This window comes from Sander lucioperca, chromosome 15, assembly GCF_008315115.2.
Source record: "Sander lucioperca isolate FBNREF2018 chromosome 15, SLUC_FBN_1.2, whole genome shotgun sequence".
Taxonomy (NCBI): Eukaryota; Metazoa; Chordata; class Actinopteri; order Perciformes; family Percidae; genus Sander; species Sander lucioperca.
Window position 1 is genome coordinate 10,551,300 of NC_050187.1, and position 6,175 is coordinate 10,557,474.

The following is a 6,175-nucleotide window of genomic DNA, read 5'->3' on the forward strand; positions in this document are numbered from 1 at the left end:
AGGCTAATGAGCCAGTCAAGTGGATATCCCCAGAAAAATATGTCAGGAGCTGCTCTCATCTCGCCGATGTGCTCAACTGAACTATGGCTTAATTCCTCTTTAGACATTCAGAGCCTTCTTGGAATCTTCAGCCAAACGAAGCAGAATAAACCTATTAACCTGTTGGACAACATGTGAAAAATGCGGCATGACTACGTTGAGGCTCCACAAATTAAGGAAACCCCCTATAAAAAGACATAAGAAGGAGCAGTCAGACATGCAGGAATTCATACAAAAAGCTAAGATCATTCACTTGTCATTCAGTGTTACAGAAACAGATTGGAAGGTTTATGGCACCACTGCTCGTTGACCATTTTATTCGGTTCAGTTCTACTCAGCATGTAGGATTTAATATAAAAACAATAAAGTGAATCAAAAAAAGAATGCTCGGTCATTTATCATGGAATTGCAGTTTCGCTCTCCATCGTCCACTGATTAAAATGAAAGTAGAGAGCCTGTTGACACTGTCTTGCAGATAAATGAACAGGAAAGATGTAAACTACCCATAGTTCTTTCTGTCAGTTGTCTGTGCACTCAGCAGAGGTTATATCCTGCTCTATCAGCAGGAAGTCTACCAATTTGACTTTCAGAATACACAGCACATCTGTACAGAACTAAAGTCATAAATAGGTGGTTGGTGTACAAATCAAGTCCTGTGTATGGTTTAAGCACCAAAAGCACTTTGGTTGAGATTAGGGAAAGAGCTTTGTTTTGATTATTTATTAATAAAGTGAACACAATGTGTTTTATGCTTTAAGTCCCTGGAGACTTTATGTTTTAAAGGGCACCTATAATGCTCATTTTTTTAGGTTCAGACTTGTATTTTTGGTTTCTACTAGAACATTCTTACATTCTTTAATGTAAAAAAACACATTTTTTCCATACTGCCAATGGCTTGCCTTCATACGCTCTGTTGTAGAATCTGACTCTTTAAGCTCCCATCCTGAAAAAGCCTTGTCTGCTCTGATTGGTCAGCGTTTACGAGTCAGCCGCATCTGTGCTCCTGCCGTCTCTGTACCGTCTGTCATTGCAGCCGGGGAATGAGTGTAAATGAGTATAGCAGCATTTTCTAAAGTGAAAAATCATCAATAAATGCTTCTAAAGGCTGTGGTCTAGGCCTACTTTTTATATGTAAAGTGCCCTGAGATAACTTCTGTTATGATTTGACACATTTAATTGAAATTGAAGTTTGTTGTGGCATTTTAGGGTTTTATTTTAACAGGACAGCTTTAAACATGAAAGGGGAGAGAGAGGGGGAATGACATGCAGCAAAGGGCCGCAGGACGGAATCGATCCCTCGGCCGCTGTGTCGAGGACTGAGCCTCTGTATATGGGCGCAGGCTCTGCCAGATGAGCTACCCAGACACCCAATTGAAATTGAATTTAACCAAAAACTACACAATCAAACATGTTCCAGCAGGAATGTGATATGAAATTGTTGAGAAATTAACATCGGCAGCCAAGATTTCAGCTTTCCCTGACATTGCATGTAAACTGCAGCCTGGAGCAGATGACCATATAAAGAAATCCAGCACAGGTTACATCAGTTTGAGCCAAGAGTAGAAAAATATGTTGGAAGTGGAGTGTTCAGAACAGTCTGAAATCCAAAGTTTTTGCTCACACAGTTTGTTACACAGAACCATAGGCAGCGCTAGGCTATTTTTAGGGGTGCTGAAGCACCCCTAAAAATTATCTCAGCACCCCTGAAAAATAAAGTCCTTATCATTGTGATTTTGTGAAATCATGTAGTGCTCAAACCTTATTACTTTTGCAAACCTCATTTTAGCGATGGAATAGGATAAATGACGACAGGCTCAGCTCAGTTGTAGCCTAAAGTCAACAGCCTATCTGTGATTCCCTGAACGAGGGCGCCTCAGCCTACTGTTCAGTCTGCGCAGATAACTTTGGGGAATTCGGTCATCAGAGTATGGCTACTTTCAACCACTAAAAAGGTATGGCTAATGGAGTGAAAATCTAAATCTAATCGAATGAACACGTTAAGTAGGCTACAGGTGTAGTATTTGTGGAACCAATCTGTGATTCCCTGATCACTAATGATGGCAATCATATCTGAATTAGCCTAGCTTATTCACCACAGAGTGCAATTTTGTTGTGCAACATTAGACAAAATTGCTAACTGTAGGCAAATGTAGCTTAGGAGTAGCCTACAACGAGTTTTTAAAGTGTGCTATTAATAGCACACTTTAACACTTTTGCTCAAGCCATAACGGCTTGAGCACCGCTAAAAATAGCATAGCGCCGCCGCTGCAGTTACGTCCCTACCAGACACTTTTTTATTTTTAACTGTCAATGCCATTGAAAAATAAATAATTCGACCTGACGGATCATCAGACCCATTCATATCAGAACTAAAAAACTGCAACAACAAACCCTGACTCACAGTCTGTTTCCCCATATATGGATATACATTTCTTTTTTTTTTTAAAAGAAAACAGACAGATTCAGGTGATAAAGTATAAGCCTTTAACATTATCCCACTGCACTGAACAGCAACCCCATATTCACATATGTTATAAATAGGTGAATGTATAACCTTTGGTAGCCTACACGATACATTCTCTGTTGATTAGTCGATTACATTTGCCTTCTGGTTGACAGCACAAAGGAGTGAGGAGAATAGAGAGGGAGAAGGGCAGAGAGCAATATGAACAAGGTGAGAAAATGGCTAGGTAGCCTATAAGACATATATATATATATATATATATATATATATATATATATATATATATATATATATAGTAGGACTACTGTGTTTTGTTTTCTCTTTTATTTGAAGATTATTTTCTAGTTGATTACAAAATGTTTTGTATGTGATTGTCAGTGATATGACGGAGGGAGGGGGATAGAGGGAGAGAGGAGGATGGAGAGAGAGTGGACAAAGAGAGGGACCTGGAAGAACCAGGTGAGAAAGTGGACATATATTGTACGGGCAAAAACACTTAAAGCACTTAAAATATTCCATTCACATTATATTTACATATGCATTTCATGGATTTTTGCTATATACATCCTATTCCTGTATTGCATAATATTGTTTTGTGGCTCATCATTAAAGTTGGTCTTCTCAGATGTATTGATGTCTAACTTATCATATAATGTAGTTGTTGTATTAGAGTAAATGCTTTTATTATCAGACCCAGGCTCTTAAGAAAAAGAGATGTTGGATTTTCCCCATCTGGTTCAGAGGCATTATTAGATTATTCATAATTTAGCTGTATAACCATATCAGTTTCTATCATTGATGTAAATGAAAAAGTTGAAAATTAACCGCAGAAAAAAACATGAATAATCCTGTCTAAAAATATGTTAAAAAATATTTTACCAATTCAAGGTATGTGCAGGGGCGTAGCTCAAAATTCTGGGCCCTGTAGAAAGGCATTTTCTATGGGCCCCTCCCTGCATCCACAGCTATTCATTCTGGCATCTTTTTGGGGTCTCCTCACATGAGGGCCCTGGGTACTCAGTCCCCTTTTTCCCCCCAGTCCGACGCACCTGGGTATGTGCTGCAATAATCATGCTTTGTAGTTGACATCTTTTTTCACAGCAGATGCCTTGAATCTGTTGATAGTTTGTCATAATTGCATGTTTAAAGCTGTCTATTTCTTTCCCCAAATCTCACCAGAAGTTATGATTTAAGGGTTTAAAAAATAATAATAATCGTACGGGGGCATGCCCCAGACCCCCCTAGCTTAACTGCTATCAACTGCTCATTAGGGGCTGAGCCCCCCCAAAGGTCAGATCCTAGAATCGCCCCTGCACAGAACCATCTGAGAAGCTGTCATTGAAAACTGTTTGGAAAATGGCAGGCACTTTCAAAAAATACCTGCCAGGTGATCGGATTAACCATCTGTCTATCCCGTCCACCAGTGTTGTTTTAAACGAAACAGTCGTGGTCGTCACACACAACTAAAATACACCATAGCTGCCAGTAGCTCATCACAGGACGCTGATTGGTTGAACAGCTGGTTGTTTAGACACAAACGCATTACTTGAAGCCTAGTCTCGCATTGCCAGACCTTCCTCCACAGCGCTGCGAGGAAGGTTTGGCGAGTCCACACAGCATTCCGGGATGGGAGAAAAACATACTCTGGTTTATTGGCATTTCTTTAAACCAATCACAATCGTCTTGGGCATTGCTAAGCGCCGAGCGGAGCCACGGTGCTGCTGCAAAATATCCTCGGGAAGGAACTTGTTTTGTTGGGACGGGTGTACGTTCAAAAGTTGTTTTAGTTGTGCAACAGAAAACTCAGATTGGACAGATAGTCTAGCTAGCTGTCTGGATTTACCCTGCAGAGATCTGAGGAGCAGTTAACCATAGTCCTCATAAATCGACCGGAGTTTAAAATTACAACACAAAGAAAGCGGAAGGTGACGGGACATCCGAAAACGGACATTGGAAAAGAGTGACATCCGGCGGAATTTTCGGCAGAACGAGAGCAATCCCAGAAGTGGAACGTTGTGGAAATAGACTACTTGAAACATGACAAGATCAGATTTTCGTGGGATATGTGATCTCGCAATTCTTGTGTAATCTCGCGAGAATCCAGCTGTCGTGCAAGCTAAGCCTGGAGTGTGGTGGAATTTCCAGTTTACGAACTCATGCTATGTAAGTTAAGACAGCGGTACCCAGGTCTTATTCAGGTCAGTGTCCAACATAACCTCATAACCTTTCCATGCAGAGGAGCATTTCAACTTTGTGCCTCCATAGATGACGGGAGACGTAGCAGCTGTATAATAAGACAGTGCTGCTCACCCTGCCAAGGCGATGAGGGCCATGCTGAGATATTTGGACGCCCGCGATATCTTCAGCTAAAGGTTCAGCTAAACTTACCGCTTCCAGCAGGAGTTTCAATACACCTTCAGGAAGACAGGAACTTCAGAAGTTGGGATGGCACCCACACTGTACTGTGTGATCCTAAACTCTCCTCAAATGAGTGTTCATTAAATGCTCCTGTGTAATTCATCAAAGTCTCCCGAATCTTCTTCTTATATGTGAAATGAGTTTTGATGCTCCTGAGTTTTTCCTTAACATGGAGCATCCATTATGGCTAACTGCCTAGTTGCCAGATACGTCAATCAACATTTACTAATTATGTTGATAAAAAAAAATGCGAATTTGTGTTATATAAATGTCATTTCTAGGACACAGGGTTGTTCACACTGTCCCCTTTCATACACAATTCCAGTGTAAGTAAAACTCCACATGCCTCAGTCTGTGCAAAATGCATTCTGAAGTTAAAATGACACTCCAGCAATCTAAGTTAGATGAATCAAGTGGATATCTTCCAAAGTTACAGTTACATTGCCAAAGTCCCTCTTTGTGTTTCCGCACACACTCTGATTCAAGAAAAACTGTAACATTGGAAGACAACTAGCCAACAATTGAAATTGCATTTTGCGTGACACGCAACATTACTTCCTTGTTTATTATCATTCTGTGGGAAGAAGGGATTTAGTCGTTTTCCGAGTCAGTGAGATTTTGGAGCTGGAGCACGGTGGAGGAAAACTTCCTCAGACTGCTGTGTGTCTGATGAATATAGGCAGTAAGTGGCGTCGGGCACACCAGCCTCTTGGGAATTCATGAGGGCAGGGAAGTGGGAGTGACTTTCCCCTCATGGTGACAGCTCTCCTGGAGTAAATCACTAAATGGGCCGTGAGCAGCAGCCCTCGGGGGAGAGAGCTCACCGTGGAGCCGCTGAAACACATCCACGGCTCCCAACAGAGGGTCACCTGGAAGAGGAAATTCAATCTAAATCCTGACATTGTTTCATAGTAAAGCAGGGATAACAGGCAGTATACCTCTGTATCTCAGTATCATTCCAGATAGCTACACTTGCAAAGAAAACCTCAAGGGAGCTGTGGGAGAAAGAAAACAGCAGGGATTAATAGAGGTTCTGCATTGGGTACTTTTAAGACTCTCTGAGTTCTCTGCTGTGGACTGTCACATGCTCTCCTTCACTGCATCCACATGCAAATGTCACCTGGCAAACAGAGCACCGTGTTATAAGTCAAAGTTAAAACCTTGGTTTATCTCTTTGCATTTATGGGAAAACAAACAGCAGCATTTTCCCTTTTTTTCTCTCCCATTAAATCAAACCTGGTGCTGAGGAAAATC